We start from the raw sequence: 18,591 nt of genomic DNA, 5'->3' as shown, positions 1-18,591 counted from the left end.
TCTGCATCCTCTAAATATTTATTTTACTTATTTTATTTTACATTTTGATTTATTTAAATTTTTATCCAACATTTAAATATATCATACTTTTCTTTCATTGCATCTGACTAGCGAAAAGTGTAAAAAGTTACTTTTATGTTTATATAGTTACTTATATTATATATTTATTTACTCAATATTTATTATTTCTTAAATTTACTATTCATTTATTTTTCTCAATTTAATAAAAATATATTTACACAAATGGGAGTGCAGATAGCGACCCACTGCCTGATTCAGTTGGATAACATGTATCGACACCTACTAAAAACCAACAGTACAGCGATTCAGCAAGCTCCAATGATTCATATTTTAAGGAAAAGTATAGTTTAATCCTACTAACTTCCTAAAAACAAAATTAAATTCCTGAAAGTCAATATGAATAAAACTGATTTGACTTAAATTAAGGTATATTTCAAGTTCACAAAACTTCTAAGTAAATACATTTGCAGAGATGAAAGCTCCCAGTTGCTACCGTGACATGTCTCCTGACAGATAATGAACAGAAAACCAGCCTTCTAATCTAATTTCTAACACACCAACCTATCCCATCTTCTTTCTGATATCAAAGCTTCCCAACTACAGTGCCAAATGTGACTCAGTTTCTACCATGAAAGTTCTAATCCATGTCTTGTGTGATTTTCAGGTTGCTGTGACACAGAGTTAAAGGTCACGCATAGAGCCGGTACTCTGTGGCAGCAGTGTGAGTTTGTCCCTCAGGCTTTCTGGATCCAGTAGGTGGCATTTAGCTTGTACTCACTTGCTGTGTGACTCCATGTTCTCAAATTCCAACAATATCACTCTTCCAAAGAAAGATCAGCGGGTCTCCGTGGCCTCACCAGGACTCAGGGCACTCTGAGTCACTGAAAGCCCCAAAAGGTCTTGCCTTTGAAAGGCTGGATAGGAGTGAGTGCAACATCGGGGGCACAGGAGGCTGGACTTCTGCTGTCCGAGGCTTTCTTGCACTCCAGAGGGGGTTTGCTCTGTGGAATAAAAGGAAGTCAGTCCCTTGCATTAAAGCCACTGGAGACTTTTGATTTGCTGCTTTTTAAACACCAGATACAAGGGTTTTGGTCAATATGGAGTTGTTTTCTTTTACTTATTTTTTAACTCTTAGTTATCCAATAGTTCTTGTACTGTGTAAGTGAATCTGTGGATAGCTTTCACAGTCGAACCACAAGAGAACAAGGTAATAAGACAAAAAGAGTGTCTGAAATGTTAAAAAATGCTGGCTTGTTAGAGCTTAAAGGGATTAATGGAAGTCAGAATTGAATGACTGCGTAACACGCCGTCATCTTAAATGCCTCCATCTGGTCAATTTTTGAAGGCAGTGTAGATGTAGCTTCACTGCTAATGATAACACACAATCCTCTTTGTATGTGATTTGGCGGATGATCTAAATAATGAAATTGGTGTCTGACAGGGAGATTATATATACTGTATATATAATGTATTTGGTCTTGGCAGAATATATTTGCTACGTTGCTGTTGCTGTTGATTATTGCTGCTGCTGCTGCAGAGCAAGAACAGAGACTTGCTACTGCCAATACATTCACAGACATTGCTGTGAGCATGTAAGACATGCTGCTGCTGCACATTTAACATACATGAAATAAACTCTGTTGCAGATCTATACAGGTGGAGCTGGGGAAGGTGGAGGGTTTGTGAAAGTGAGCTGCAGACTGCTAACAGCAAACACTGCCAAGCATTTGAATGTTAAACAGCAGGCTCATTAGCCGCTGATACCGCAGCAATCAATCAGCTGCGCTATGTAGATAATGATGTGATTACTACCAAATGAGTTAAGGACCTATCATCCTGCAGCATCTAGAGTTTCATGCCAGAACTTTGTATATATACACAGTATATTTGTGTGCATGTGTGAGTATATATATATATATATATATATATATATATATATATATATATATATATATATATAAATATATACTGCTTCATGAAGCTTCAAAGCTTCACAAACCTTTTGTTTCGAATCAGTGGTTCGGAACCATTGAAGTGCCAAAGTCACGTGAACCACTGAAATTTCAAAACACCCATGATGTAACAAAGTTTTTTTTATTGAAATCACGGGACTTTGGCAGTTTGATACACGCTCCGAACCACTGATTCGAAACAAAAGATTCGTAAAGCTTTGAAGTTTCATGAAGCAGTGTTTTGAAGTCGCCCATCACTAGATATTGTTGAATAAAGTCATTATTTTGTTTTTTTGGCACACAAAAAGTATACTCGTTGCTTCATAACATTAAGGTTGAACCACTGTAGTCACATGAACTGTTTTAAATATGTCTTTAGTATACCTTTCTGGGCATTTGAAAGTGTAAATTAACTTGCTGTCAATGGAGGCCTCACTGAGCCATCAGATTTTATCAAAAAATATCTTAATTTGTGTTCTGAAGATGAACGAAGGACTTACGGGTGTGGAACAACATGAGAGTGAGTAATTAATGACAGAATTTTCATTTTTCGGTGAACTATCCCTTTAATTATATTGATAAATTATTCTTACAAATGATTAAATTACAATAATTTTAATATAAAATGCATCTCAAAATCAAAATAGACTCTATTTACATTTTTAATACATTTACCTGGTCTTATTATGAATGATTCATTAGAAGAGAAAAAAGTAAGTTTGTCTTCATAATCTTTAATTAAAACTTTCTCAGCAGCCTCTGGAATGACTTCAGCTCCCCGCCAACTACCTGCTCCATTTTTGGATGTAACACCTACTTCCCACAATCCAATCAATTACAGATGGATAAAACGAAGTCCCACTCTGCTTTTTTTCACATTTAATATCCTCTTTCACTCAGAAATGTCACATTACAGAAGTAAAATTGGTTGCAAATGACATTTTATGTTGACTTTAAGAGGTACAAAAATGCTGTCTCACACACCGAGACTAGGAACTGAGACTGCAGGGAAGTAGATTTCATCCTGAATCAAGATGCCATAGATTCAACAGTGACAAGTCTGTGCACATTCAGAGGGTGAACTGCCTAGCGCATCTTTTAATCAGCTTTTTGTTCTGCTTGCACATGCCCTGCACTGGTTTAGATGCTTATCACTATTCCCATCTATTGAATTCTAATGGGACATTTAAATCTAAAGACCTCAGTCTTAAATCAGGTAGTGTGAACCGATTACGTCTGGCGGGCCGAGCTAAGCGCCGAGACGGGCTCCCGCCCCACAGAGTCAGCCTGCATTTGGCTTTCTCATTTCCTGCAAATAGTGCAGGCTCTGTTTTGAACCCCTCCTAATACAGCGGCCCACTTGCATTTGAATAGGCGGATCAGTTCACCTAGTGACATTGTTTTATGCAGTAAAAGATATTGAATTATGCTACATAATACCTCATTTACTTTCACTTTTTTTTAAAACTATCTATTCAAATGCTAGTGCACAATCGCAGCTAAAAAAAAATATATGCGTTTTGATAATGTTCCTATTAAAGGGTTAGTTCACGCAAAAATGAAAATTCTGGCATTCTGTCAAAATAACCATATTTATTTCCAAAACAGTACTCACATGCAAAGTGATGAGGTGTGACATCAATGTTGCATACTACTATTAATATCTCTACTTCTCTGTTTTTTTTTTTCTCAAATCAGACTATACGGCCATGCTTTATTAGCTCTGCACATTGCGGCTGAGCTCAGGAGAAGAAAAAAATAAATGGTGTCTCTCATTACAAAAAGACACAGGTGTAGTGATTGCCTTATTACAATGAGCTGTGGGAATTTATTCCTGCTGTTCACCACCTTGTTGTTAAAAACAGCTTAAATTAGAACAAGGACATAAATTAGGCCCCAATGAGAAAAAGGACGATATCTTTAACTGACATTGCTTCGTCTCAGCTTTTGTTCTGCTCTTTATTCATTACATTACAGTTACATTACAATGTTAGTACACTGTATACAATATGTTTCTAAAAATTATTATTGTTAACTAGAACCAAATCTTTTTTCTGTAATTGAAAGCTGAAATAAACTAAAATATAAATATTAGATGAAAAGTTTAAGTAAGTTAAAAACGAAAATGACCTTTTGCCTTCTAAAATACTAAAACGGAAATAAAAACAAATGAAAGCAAAATAGAAATATCATTTTAAAATGAATAAAAATGACAACAAAATTACAAAACCTAAAATCAAATCTGAAAATATAAAAATAAAAGCTATAAGTATTAATAAATACTGTATATTAGGAATATCTCCTCCGCACACAAAAGCACCAGTCAGCAGTGCGGTAATTGCTTTTCATAAGGCAAATTTGCTTTTACTCCCATCCAGTTAATGACATGAAGCAAGAACATTCTTCAGAGCGGCAGAAAAGGAAGTGGCCGAGTGGAAAAGTTAGTGGCCGAGTGGCACCGGCCAAACTCTTCCATTCCATTTGAGTAAACATCCTGGTATATGTATATATATATATACATATATATATATATATATATATATATATATATATATATATATATATATATATATATATATATATATATATATATATATATATATATATATATATATATATATATACTCTGCCCACACACTTTGAAAACCATTGCTTTAGCATTACTTGTGCTGTGTATTTGTTGAGCCTACAACATTACTTCAAAGCAGGGCTGAGTAATCTGTTAATTCATCCTTTTTTGCATTGCTGGCACTCTGTAACTCTGTATAAACTTACTGTAACACAGGTCATCTGATACACACAGATCATGACAGGATCACGAGCTGAAAGACTTTATCACACATTGTGAATCACTGCAGCTTAAAGAAGACACAATCACTGAAATTGCTTGCATTTAATAAGTTGGCACTTACATTCCTCTTAGCAAGCTTATCTCAATAGATTGAAAGAGAGTAATGGCTTTCTTTGCACTTTAATACGAATTCATTCAATTTCTAATAAATAAAATAGGTCTAAAGCCTTTCCCAAAATATTCTTAAAATATCCCTGGAATAAAAACAGAAAGGTGTCAGGGAAGGGTCAGGACAATCATATTTTGTGTAACATTTGACATGCTAGCAACTAGATTTGTACATTTGATGAAGAAAATGGAACTGGTACTTACCCATGCAAAACTTGCTGCAGTGATGCTAGAATGTTGTGGATGGTTGCCAGGGCGTTGTTATATGGTTGCTAGGGTGGTCTGGATGGTTGATATGGAGTTGCTATGTGGATCTCACTGGTTCTCACTCATTTCTCATAAAATAATGGAAGAGGACACAAAGAAAATTCATAAAATTTTAATTTCAAAATTTTAATTTTAACCATTAAAATGTATTTGATTGTGTATTATAACATAAAATTATAGCTTGATGAATGTCTTGAAGGCGTCGTCTTGGAGACACTTCATAGTTAGGCTTAGGTAAGTGTAATTTTTTTCATTCTCAATGAATGAATATATTCTTTTAACATTTATTCAATTTTAATATATATATATATATATATATATATATATATATATATATATATATTCACACACGTAGATATATATAATTAAAATTGAATAAATGTTAAAAGAATATGTGTGTGTGTGTGTGTGTGTGTGTGTGATTCTTTAAAGATTTTATAGAAAGATTCTTCAATGAATATAAAGTTCAAGAACAGCACAAACTTAAATTAGAAATCTTTTGTAACATTATAAATGTCTTTACTGTTAAGCATCCTTGCTATCAATTTCTTGAAAAAAAAATAACACTGACCCCAAACTATTGGATGTTAGTTTATAATATAATATAATGTTAAAAGGTCAAATATATTTTATCTTCTTTTTTAGTGTCCAAAAAAGATGTTGAAGAGGCCATCAAACGATCTCTTTATAAAGGTAGTGAATGGACTTGCAGGGCTAAAAATCTGTAATGTCTGGCTGTGATTTAAAAATCAATGATGCAGAAGTCTCAGATGTGAAGAAGAGGGACAGGAACTCTCTCCTCCGCACACAAAAGCACCAGTCAGCAGTGCGGTAATTGCTTTTCATAAGGCAAATTTGCTTTTACTCCCACCCAGTTAATGAAATGAAGCAAGAACATTCTTCAGAGCAGCAGAAAAGGAAGTGGCCCGAGTGGCACCGGCCAAATTCTTCCATTCCATTTGAGTAAACACCCCGGATCAAGAAGTCATGTGGCATTCATTGATTGACAGATCTCTATTACAAAAGCTTATCATATCCCTGTCCGCAATTATCCTTCTGGAGGATTGGCCGAAGATTTGATTTGTGAGGGGATCATGGTCACACAGGTGTGCGAGGAGGAGACATATGATAACCTGCTATGTGCACTTCATTAGCGCTTTTCTCCACATGCTAATGCTAATATTCCTCTCTATAGCTCTGACTCTACAGTGGCCCGCAGATCGTGTCATACGCAACTCAGAGAGTAAAAACTACGAAAGGTTCTACAACAATGATGGCGATTTGTTGATGACGCAGAGTGCAAACAGGCTAATCTTTGTTTTATTGCTTGTCTTTTTTATTGACAGAAACCTCACTCTCCCACATGAGCACCTCAACTCAACATATTCTGCCTTCTAATAGTATTGTGAGGAATGCTAGTTGTGAAGTTATCTGTGTGCGGGACAGTAACTAATGGAGCTAGAGAGAGTGTGGTTGAGCCATCTTCAGTGTTGCATGTCTGTGGTTATGGGGTATATAGTATGAAGGTGAGGATGGCTGGGTCAGCAATGACAGGAGAAAGGGAAAGAGGCTTTGTACATCTCCGCTAGAGTGAACGCAGAGACGCTCCACTACCTTCACTAATATACCCTACTGACTTGCTGCAGAGTAGCTTCACATGCACGAACACACAAACACACACACATGCCCATAGATTTAAAAATTCTGTCATGTATACCTACCAAGAGTGCCGCACACATCCTGAAAACTGAGGCCAAAACATTTTGATCGCCTCCTGGTGGCTGGCTGCAGTATAGGACGTAAACCCACCCTCTCTATTTAATGGAATGGGACGCGAGCCGAATAAATTTTTTTCTGTCACTTTAGGTAGTTTTGCTGATGTATGTTCAAGTGTTCTTTTTTCTAATAAGCTTGGTTTTAGTTAATTATTTGAAGATATAAAAATTGTGTGTACCGCCATGATAGACAGCTGTGCTTGCGGTTGAGTCTGCGGGATAATGGGCGTGATCTTGATACCACGGCTCCACCTCACGATCAATTTACGTCATCGCCACAAGATGTCAGCTGCCATTTCTGGGATATTTTGGCTTCATTTTTCTAAAGTGGAAATATGTGGAGACATGTCATGCATCTTTTTCTTTTTTTTTATACTCTATGGTACCTACAAGAGAAGAAAATCACATATAAGATCTCTTTAACAACTCATTTGTGTATGTCTTCTACATATCAATCAGATACAAAGGAGAGCAAAAGGAGGATTTTGCTGAAGTTTCCCCACTTACCAGTTTGTTCTGATGAGGACGACTCTTAAATAATCCCATGTTTCACAAGAGACATCAGCAATGTCCCAAATTTTGCTCAGATACCAAAATACCAAAATAGTCTGCAATCAAAAGTTAAAGGTCTCAGTATGAACGCCAATATTTCTCATCAAATTCTTCTGAGCTAAATATTTAAGGGCCACATTTTAACGATCTAAGCGCATGGTCTAAAGTGCACGGCGCAAGTGCACTTAGGTGTGTCCGAATCCACTTTTGCTAGTTTAACAACGGGAAAACATGGTCTAAAAGGGTTGTCCCTAGTCTCTTAATGAGTAATGGGTGTGTTTTGGGCATAACGTGCAATAAATCAATCACAGTCTCATCTCCCATTCCCTTTAAAAGCCAGTTGCACCTATGCCATGGCGCATTCCTTATTTACAAATGGCGGAATTTGAAAGTGGGAAAACTGAAAACCTCTCTAGCAAGGAACCGGATCTGCTTGTGCATGAGGTTAAAGCGTGCAAATAGACCATCTACGGGACAAGCCGTATTCCACCAAAGCATTTTGATCTTTATACACACAATAATAATCTTTTACATTGCATTGTAATCCTTGTATTTTTAATATTTGGCATGCTTGTTACATTCATTTGGTCAATGGTGCAGTCTATTTCAGTTGCTTCAAAATAGCAATGCGCTAACAATGCACCTGAACACACCTCGTTTTCAGACCAGAACGCCCATGGGCACACAAATGGGTGCAAATGCATTTGCTATTTAAACAACGTGGCGCAGGACGTGAAAAAACACTTGCGTCACACCTGGCGCCACATTGTGCTGGGTGTATGATGGGCCCTAAACGTATTTTATCACCCTGTATTCTTACTGTATATTAACAATTTGTATAGTTTTTTTTTCTCCTAGATGAAACATCTAAGACAAATCTGATACTTCTCTGGAGCTATGAAGGAGAAACAAATGAGCTATAACATTTTGCTCTGGTTATGCACATACACTATTATGCAAATAAAACACACACAGACGATCTGAATCATGTCCATTGACAAATGTACACATTTGCCTGTAGAAAAGGCATAATTAACATTAATATATTTAAAACTAAGTTAAAACAGAGTGAATTTTCTTTTTTAAAAATAAGAAAAATACCACCTTGAACTTACATTACCAGCCTTGTATTATCAACTTTTATGGTTTTGCTGCAGGGTGGAGCACATTTCTTCAAACTCACAGATGTGCTGCAGCCTCAGGAGCCGCTCTGGAATGAAGGGTAAAGAAATGTAAATGTCTCTTTCATTGTAAAAAACATAGTAACCACATTTCCATAATACAAAGTGTGAGTGTGGGGTTTAGTTTTCCTCCATTTGACAGACTATTGCATGTGAAATGAACACTTTCAGGCTCTTTTTAGCCTCTCAGGGGCTTCTGTCCCTCTCCCCCTGTCTAAAGTCAAGTCAAATTTATTTATATAGCGCTTTTACAATTGGTAATTGTTTCAAAGCAGCTTTACATATTAGAAGCACAGAAAAAAGGGAAGTGGTTAAAAATAAGCTGTACAAACAAGCGTGGTAATATGTAACATATACAAGATGGTGCTACATTAAGCCAATGTCGGCTGACTCCCAGGGGTGGAAAAAACCCCCTAGGAGAAAAACCCAGCGTGCTAACACTGGGAAAAAAGTCCTAGGAGGGAAAAAACCCCTTGGAAGATATATATAATATATGTAAATGGATATGGAGATCAAAATCTGAATTATACATTTTTATTATAGAGATTAAAAATAGATTATATATAAATATATGTAAGCGGATACGGGGATTAAAAATCTGAATTATAGATGCAGCCAGAACTGGATCTGTAGGCCCATTGTCTCCTGGGCTACGTTGTAGTCAGGTCCAGACACAGGTTCTCCATCTGATCTGGATACGGCCTGGATCCAGCACCCGGCAAACCTCAGGATAAGCAGAGAGACAGATATTAGCGTAGATGCCATTCTTATTCTGATGTACAGGTATATCTAGTGTTATAGGAAATGTTCTCGGTTCCGGCCGACCTAATTATTGCAGCGTAACAATCCTTTAACGGATTTGAAAAATGTTAATGTATTGATAATGTGTTATGTGTATGCAAGAGCAAAGAGATGTGTTTTTAGTCTAGATTTAAACTGACAGAGTGTGTCTGCTTCCCGAACAATGCTAGGAATATTGTTCCAGAGTTTAGGTGCTAAATAGGAAAAGGATCTGCCGCCTTCAGTTGATTTTGATATTCTGGGTATTATCAACTGGCCTGAATTCTGAGATCGCAATAAACGTGAAGGACTATAATGCATTAAGAGCTCACTTAGGTACTGGGGAGCTAAACCATTTAGAGCTTTATAAGTAAGTAGCAAGATTTTAAAATCTATACGATGTTTAATAGGGAGCCAATGTAATGTTGACAGAACTGGACTAATATGGTCATACTTTCTGGTTCTAGTAAGAACTCTAGCTGCCGCATTTTGGACCAACTGTAGTCTGTTTAAAAGCCGAGCAGAACAACCACCCAGTAGAGCGTTACAGTAATCTAGTCTTGAGGTCATGAATGCATGAACCAACTGTTCCGCATTTGTCATTGAGAGCATATGTCGTAATTTAGATATATTTTTTAGATGGAAGAAGGCGGTTTTACAGATACTAGAAACATGACTTTCAAATGAAAGATTGGTATCGAAGAGCACACCCAGGTTCCTAACTGAGGACGAAGGTTTAATGGAGCACCCGTCAAGCGTTAGGGAGTATTCAAGGTTTTTTCGTGAGGAAGTTTTTGGTCCAAAGATTAGGATATCAGTTTTTTCTGAATTTAATAATAAGAAATTTCTTGTCATCCAGTTTTTAATGTCAGCTATGCATTCTGTTAGTTTTGTGAATTTGTAGGTTTCGTCAGGGCGCGAGGAAATATAGAGCTGAGTATCATCAGCGTAGCAGTGAAAACTAACACCATGCTTCCTAATTATCTCTCCTGTCTAAACATTAAACAGACTCTTCTCTGACCACCCAGGTGCCTCTCTTTTATTTATCATGGATGACACCTCTGTGAACGAGACAGGAGAATCTTCCTTCACTCTTCTCTTGGCTGCCACAACAGACCTGACAGCTGTCTCTTTTCACTGACGGCAGGATTTTTGCTTTCTTCCGAAGGGCAGTTTTTTAATCACGCATGTGAAATGCGATCTCAATGTTCTTTTCGAACATTTTAATACGTTGGTATTTCCATATGTTTTGGGTAAGATGTGAATTTTAATGATTTCCTGATGACTGTTGCATGATTTATTTGAAGTCAAGGTCTGCATCCACATTAGTGAACACTTTTTCTGCTCGCTGACCGCAAAGATGCATGACCTAATACCTTCTATCTCTGAAAATATATTTGAAACTAGTGAAATGAAGATGGCAAAAAAGAAAAGTAATCTTTCTCTTTTAAAGATTTCCAGACAGCACATGGCCTGGTTTATTCTTAGTCGGTCCCATAGCAGTAGTCTGGTAAAACGATATGAGAATGGACTCAAAACAGCTGAAAATTACTCATTGTATTCTTGTGAACTGGAAAATTCAATACCTCTGCTATAGCCGTCGATAACGCTGACCAGAGCTTCATGTCTTCAGACCGTTTTACACTCTAGCGGAACTAATTGTGCTCAGTTGGGAATACTGACATTTGATTTCCTTCTCAGAGAAAATATAAACATATTGTGTGGCTGAAATTCAATAGTGCCAAGCAGCTTTTAAAGCTCTCTCTTTTGAAGGATATTTCTCACATTAACAAAACACACAAATTTACGCTTTAGACACTCGCCACAAACACAGTATACTTTGGTGCTCAATTACTTTAAGCATTTGAAGGAAAAATTACATGCATTTTGTGAGCTTCTTTTGTTGTGAACTTTTCGATAGGTTGATTAAATTATTATCTAACATAAAATTACCCTAACATGAAAAAGATGATTTTGGCCTGTACCACAGAGGTCTTAACCTTCTCAACTATATCAAAAAATTAAAATTCTAAAACATTTTGAAATGATGTTGAATTGACTGTTGAATTGATATTAATATGTGGATAAAAACTCATTTTAAAAAATGTAAAATATTTTTAATTAACAAATTTTACTGACCAAATACATATTTAAAATTTAATTTATGGGTCAATGATATGACGGATCATTTTTTTGTCTAAAGGCCTTAATAATAATAAAAAACAAAGATATGACATCCAAAATATGTAAGGTACAACTAGATCTCTTTTACTGAATCTAAAAGGTTTTAATTATATTTTGCTACATAAAGGTCATTCGGTTTAACCATCCAAAGGCCAATACAGCCATTTCATTTGTTATTAAAATATCTTAAAATGTAATAAATGCATATATGTTTTTATTCTGGCATGATTTTATAACATCATATATCAACATAGTGCAAAATAGTATTAAAATTATGTGTAGAAGTCTTTGCTTTGTTATGAGAAAGAATGTCATTCGGTATAACCAAAAGTGTCATTCGGTAAAACCAAAAGTGTCATTCGGTAAAACCGAAATTTTGGAAAAAATGACAAAAATGACAAAAAATGACAAAAGCAGTGTTAATTGATTATAAAAACCACATAATCTCATTGAAAACACTTAATAAAACTTAAAAATTAATTATATCTCCATTATGTTTTTTTACACTTTTAAAAACCTCATTCGTCAATGACCCTTGAACAGTTTTCAATATATATATATATATATATATATATATATATATATATATATATATATATATATATAAGAAAAGAAAAATATCAGGCCCATTTGTGAACTTTACTCATCGAAATGTGTCTTGAATATAAAAATGAAATGGCCGATTTTTCTTGTGCTCTCAGAACTAAGAGTCATTCAGAAAATCTCTCCATGAATAATGATGAAATGTGATAGATTTACATTCCTTGATGACTAAGGATTGTGGGTAATTATCAGGATCCCTGCTAGATTTAATCGGTGCTGCATGTGGTATGATTGGCCAAGCAAATTAATCAAACTACCCTCTCTCTCTCTCTCTCTCTCTCTCTCTCTCTCTCTCACACACACACACACACACACACACACACACACACACACACAAAGAGAGACAGAGGTCACCCCAACTTCAACAATGATATTCACCTCTCCAGTGCAGAAAATGGCAATAACTTCAGAAATAGTTTTAGAAGATTCTTACAGAAGGACGCAAGTGGGAATTCATGAAAGAATAAATAAATTGCTGGTGAGGTTTTGATTAACTGGCATGGTTAGCATGGCAAATCCCCCTAAAGATTCAGAGATTAGAATGCAAAGTGTCTAAAAGCTCATAAAAGCAGTGTTTTCCCTCAGGAAAGTGGAGGTATTGTTCATATTCAGTGCATTTTCTGTGAAAACAAGCATTTAATCACATTGTGTGGAATGAATGTGTAATATGCCCTGAGTGCGTAGCATGCAAAATTACTCTAAATCTCCTCACCGCTTCAGCACTGCACCCAACAAACAGAACGACAGTGGATGCAGGAGTGTTTATTATCATATGCGCTTGTGTACTAGTAATACCGTAATCGTTTTAGACCAGAATATTCTTCATAAAATAAAAACTGTTTAGAGAGATTAGGATGGAGATGTCACAATTGATTAAGAAAGGTGAATTAATGCCGGCAGTGTACGAAAAATGTAGACAGCTGGCCAATATATCAACGGATTTACACAAAAGGATTAACCGCTGGTGTAGAACACAATTGTATTATAGACTAATACATATTATGTTCCCATTTCTCAGTGTTAATTCTGAGAAACATATTTACCTTCAAAGAATTTTTATCTGAGGAAAGTAGAACAATGGGTTGACTGCTTATGTTACAGATTAAAACAGTATTTAGAACCTTATGTTGTGAGTTAAAAATGTTAATATTAATCAAATGCCTTGAAGTAATATCATTTATGAATAGATTAGTAGCAGCATTAATTTGAAAGGAAATTGTTGTTTTGCAAAAAAAAAATAAACAAAAAAAACATTTGGGATAAATCAAACTGTGGAGAGCAACGTCTAATAAATATTCATTTTAGCAGCCTTTTACTCAAAATTCCTGTTCATGTTTTGTATAACAACCATAAAATCTTAAAACAACAGTCACGTTTCTCCTGATGAAGGCTTTCTAAAATAGCTTTTAAGACCCCATACTGTAAGAATTATGGTAGGACTTAAAAAGCATTTGATTGGACAGAAATCTGTATAGTGCAGGATGAGTCATCCATATTTTTGTTCTGTTTTCCATGAAGTGAAATCATGTAAATATTAAATTCTAGTCACCTTTGGCTTGTTGGGGTTTAAAAGACACTTAATATTCAATTATACAACATTATCATTTTGACTGTGATGAGAACAAATATTGAACTGAATTGAGCTGGATTATGACACTACTGCCATCTGCAGAACTGATTTATAGCTGAAAAAATGATGAATTGACATGAATGACAATTATTGAACTGGACTGAATCAACACTGAACTGACTTGAGCTGAATAATAACACTACTGTCTTTTTTGGAGCTGATTTACAGCAGTTTAATCATTGATTCTGTTATTTTTCTATTATTACTGTGAAAGTGCTTTGAAACTATTTACATTGAATGAAGCGCTATATAAATAAAGTTGACTTGACAGATCAAAGCGAACACACATGGACTAAAAGCCAGAAAACTCTCTTTTTGATTTCACAAGGTCATTAAATTGGAATTAAAGGGTTCACCCGAAAATTAAAATAATGTCATTTATTACTCACTCTCATATTGTTCTACACCCGCAAGACCTTCGTTCATCTTTGGAACACAAATTAAGATATTTTTGATGAAATCCGATGGCTCAGTGAGGCCTCTACTGCCAGCAATGTCACTGAACCTCTCAAGATCCAGAAAAGTACTCGAAACATATTTAAAACACTTCATATGAGTTCAGTGGTTCTACCTTAATATAAAAAAGCGACGAGAATACTTTTTGCGTGCCAAAAAAAACCCAAAATATTGACTTTTCAACAATATCTAGAGATGGCCGATTTCAAAACACTGCTTTGAAGGTTTACAAATCTTTTGTTTCGAATCAGTTAATCGAAACGCATATCAAACTGCCAAACTGCTGAAATCATGTGACTCTGGTGTCCAAACGGGTGTGGAACGACATGAGGGTGAGTGATAAATGACATAGTTTTCATTTTTGGGTGAACTAACCCTTTAAAACTCTAGAAAGAGCAACAAGAGACAACAGACAAACAAGAAAAGGGATAGATAAAATGACAAAGAATGGACACAGAGAGATAAACACAGAGCCAGAGATCCCAACATAAGACATCCCCATCATTAAACCAGCCCAGATGGCTCATACACACTGTTCTCTCTTCTTCTTGTCCTGAAATCAAATGTCTCATCCTTTCAAATCTCTTTCTGGGAATACCGAGTACAAGCTGTCAAAAATGTGCCAAAAACTTTGCTGTGCTTTTAGAAAGCATTTTGCACTAATAACTAAAGTAGGTTTATGTTGTGAGGCCTCCCTTGGTGTCCCATCATCATCATTACAAACTCTCAATCATCAAAACAAATTCAAATGTGTTTCATTTTTTAGGATCTACACTGTCACATTTCCCATGAGCACTTCTGACACCAGAACTGATAAGGAGCCAATCGTCATTATGGGATCATCATTTATCATTCTGTTTCAGGAGAATGTGTCAATGACATCATCAAGGGAGATGTCAGTTTATTGGTTACTAGAATGGCAAAAATAGTCATTTAAACTCTTAAAAATGAAGGTTCTTTATTGGCATTGGCATAATTCAAGACATAATCTTTAAAATGTGTTGCATACAATGTTGCTTTTTTGTGTGTAGTCAAAGAAACATCAACAAGAAAATGTGAGACTGATGTGAGATTTGTTTTTAAAGAAGTGTGTAAAGCTGATGACTTCTGTCAGATACAGTTTAAGTAAAGTAAAGAGTGCCTGATAAAAATGCATTGTCCTGATAAGTGCTGTCAGATGAGATGTTGTTAGAATAATGACACTGACAGCCTGACATTATTTTCATAACTTGTTACGAAATAAAAAGTCTCTCACCTCAGAAAAATTGACTTTCCTGTCCTGTCAGATGTTATACTGTCCACACGGTGCTCAAATGCAGAGGCGTGCACTGTATAAAGAGGAAATGGTATTACGAGCATGCAATGTAGTAGTTACATTGTCAATTATTAAGTCATAAAATTACCAAAAAGTACTAATAAATTACATAACTGCTATGTTGTGCGTTAGCTGGGAAGGACTGCATGCAGGTATGATGTTCATTCCATTCATCAGGGTCAGTGTCCATATGTTTTATTAACAGTTCATGTTAGTATTGTGTATTTACCATAGAAACTGTAGTTTCCATAACCTTAACCCAAAATACCACTTTATTTTCACTTTGTGCTATTTTCTATATCTTTGATGACTGTGGTGGCTTATACCAACTTGTTAACTTTATTGTATTAACAAAAACTATTTTGGGACTGCTTTAATAGCGTTACCTTATACTATTTATTCATCAGTATAGTAATATTCTTACAATTTGTGTTAAAGGGTTAGTTCACCCAAAAATGAAAAATCTGTCATTAATTACTCACTCTCATGTCATTCCACACTAGTAAGACCTTTGTTCATCTTTAGAACACAAATTAAGATATTTTTGATAAAATCCTATGCCTCAGTGAGGCCTCCATTGACAGCAAGATAATTAACACTTTCAGATGCCCAGAAAGCTACTAAAGACGTATTTAAAACAGTTCATGTGACTACAGTGGTTCAACCTTAATGTTATTAAGCGACGATTCTTTCGAATCTTTTGTTTTGAATCAGTGGTTCAGAGTGCGTATCAAACTGTCAAAGTCACGTGATTTCAGTAAACAAGGCTTCGTTATATGCTAAGTGTTTCGAAATTTCAATGGTTCACCACTGGGGGGCGTGACTTTGGCAGTTTGATACACGCTCCGAACCACTGATTCGAAACAAAAGATTCGTAAAGCTTCGAAGCTTCATGAAGCAGTGTTTTGAAATCGCCCATCACTAGATGTTGTTGAATAAAGTCGTTATTTTGTTTTTTTGGCACACAAAAAGTATACTCGTCACTTCATAACATTAAGGTTGAACCACTGTAGTCACATGAACTGTTTTAAATATGTCTTTAGTAGCTTTTTGGGCATCTGAAAGTGTTAATTGTCTTGCTGGTAACGGAGGCCTCACTGAGCCATCGGATTTGATCAAAAATGTCTTAATTTGTGTTCCGAAGATGAACGAAGGTCTTACGGGTGTGGAACGACATGAGGGTGAGTACTTAATGACAGAATTTTCATTTTTGGGTAAACTAACCCTTTAAGTATTTGTGTGTGTCAACCACTTTTGAGAAATTAATTTGTTTGGTTCAACCTGTATGAAATTTCTTCTGCTGAACATAAAAGAAGATATTTTGAAGAATGTCTGTAACCAAACAGTTGATAGTATTTTTTTTCCATATGAAAGTCAATGGGGTCCATCATCTGTTTGGTTACCCATACTCTTCAGAATATCTTCTTTTGTGTTGAACAGAAGAAAGAAATTCATACAGGTTTGGAACAACTTGAAGATGAGTAAATGATGACAGAACTTTCATTTTTGGGTGAACTATCCCTTTAATGACCATGGGAAAATGTGGGTCCCATGGCCAAATCAGTTGAGAACCACTTACATTTAGAAGGTAGTTTAAATATCTTGCTCTATTCCATTTTTTAAGGATGTATAGATATAGATAACCAGAAAATAAGATGATTAAGGAAATAACATTTTCAGTGTACTGTCAGGGACAATACAGAGAAATCTGTAACTGCTTTTGATAACACTGCCAGGAACAGTGAAAGTGATGGCAAAAATGTGGACCAGGGGACCAAAGCAATCATTACTAGTCTCTTAAAGGTAAACTACAAAAACAAGAAACAACATTTGTCCAAACTGCTGTAAATATATTTGAGAATTTACAGTGTGCTGTGTACAAATAGCTCAGCCTACCCAATGAAACTTTTGTTTCCATCTTCCGAATCCCCACTAGCAGCACTGCATTCTATCATCTCTTCATTCTGCCAAAACCCTCACAGCCTTCATGATTGGCACAGATTTCTAACACAGAGAGAGAGATAAAGGGAGAGATGCGCTCTTGCCTCTAAGTGACCTTAGCATCCGTCAGAAAGATTCTTAAAGAATGGATGAGAACACTGACCTTGAGCTAGGGCCCCTGACAGCCGTGACGAATTTCAAGGACTTCAACACTCTTTAGGTGTTGCACTGTTGTTCTGCCAGCACTGTATGATTTAATCCAGTTTGAGCAGTGACACAGGCTGGCAGTGCGGTCCCAGATGCAGGGACAGATTTCAGAAGCAGACCAGACGATGCATGTAGCCAATCTGGATTATGATAAGAGACAGACAGAAGTGTCCCGCTCTGAATCTTGGAGTGTTGACTTCTGTTCTGAAGAGCAGACAGGATGATTAGAATTGCAGAGCGCACTCTAAACAAGTCTGAAACTGGTGGCGCATTTTAAACATACTTTAAAAAATGCTAATTCTTGCTTACTGAATGAGCAACATGCACTCATTTTTAAAGTGTTTTTGTCAATAACTGTGCATTTCAGGTATAACTAACACTTCAGGATAATGAGAAAGAGAGGGGGGATAATGAGTGAGAATTTTAAAAAATTTAAACTAACATAAATTTGGGCTTGCTCAATCTCTACGGTTCCTCAGGGCTTCTTTTTTTAACTTGGAGTCTAATGATCTGAAAAAAGTTTCGATTTTTGTCAATACTGTTGCAAAGGAAGGTTGCGAAGAAAAATCCATGCACTTTATTTAGACCAGTGCTGCATATATTTAAATAAATAGACATACTTTTAGACTTGTGTAACGGTACACAAAAATGACGGCTCGGTACGTACCTCGGTTTTGAAGTCACGGTTTGGTACAGCAGGATGAGAAAACAAAACCTTTTTTTCTCTTTTCTCTTTATTTTTTATTATTAAACAATATTTTACTGAAC

At 35.8% G+C, this 18,591-nt stretch overlaps 1 long non-coding RNA gene across 3 annotated transcripts in view; it reads right to left on the bottom strand.

Annotated features, from left to right (window-relative positions):
* The window catches only part of LOC125258402, a 43,224-nt gene that overhangs the window by 23,728 nt on the left and 905 nt on the right, over positions 1 to 18,591 (bottom strand). Inside the window, exons 2-9 of one of the 3 annotated variants that reach the window (XR_007182603.1) lie at positions 17,780 to 18,027; positions 17,572 to 17,679; positions 15,616 to 15,688; positions 8,642 to 8,736; positions 7,482 to 7,582; positions 7,154 to 7,360; positions 5,137 to 5,267; positions 800 to 1,022 (exon numbers count right to left, since the gene is read on the bottom strand). This is a non-coding gene — a long non-coding RNA (uncharacterized LOC125258402). Of the gene's footprint in view, positions 1 to 799; positions 1,023 to 5,136; positions 5,268 to 6,920; positions 7,361 to 7,481; positions 7,583 to 8,641; positions 8,737 to 15,615; positions 15,689 to 17,571; positions 17,680 to 17,779; positions 18,028 to 18,591 lie in introns of all 3 variants that reach the window. The other 2 variants (XR_007182602.1, XR_007182604.1) reach the window with 2 other exon arrangements.

Source organism: Megalobrama amblycephala, linkage group LG22, assembly GCF_018812025.1.
Source record: "Megalobrama amblycephala isolate DHTTF-2021 linkage group LG22, ASM1881202v1, whole genome shotgun sequence".
In the NCBI taxonomy this organism is placed as follows: domain Eukaryota; kingdom Metazoa; phylum Chordata; class Actinopteri; order Cypriniformes; family Xenocyprididae; genus Megalobrama; species Megalobrama amblycephala.
The sequence above is the reverse complement of the archived record's forward strand: the minus strand, read 5'-3'. Positions and strand labels throughout refer to the sequence as shown.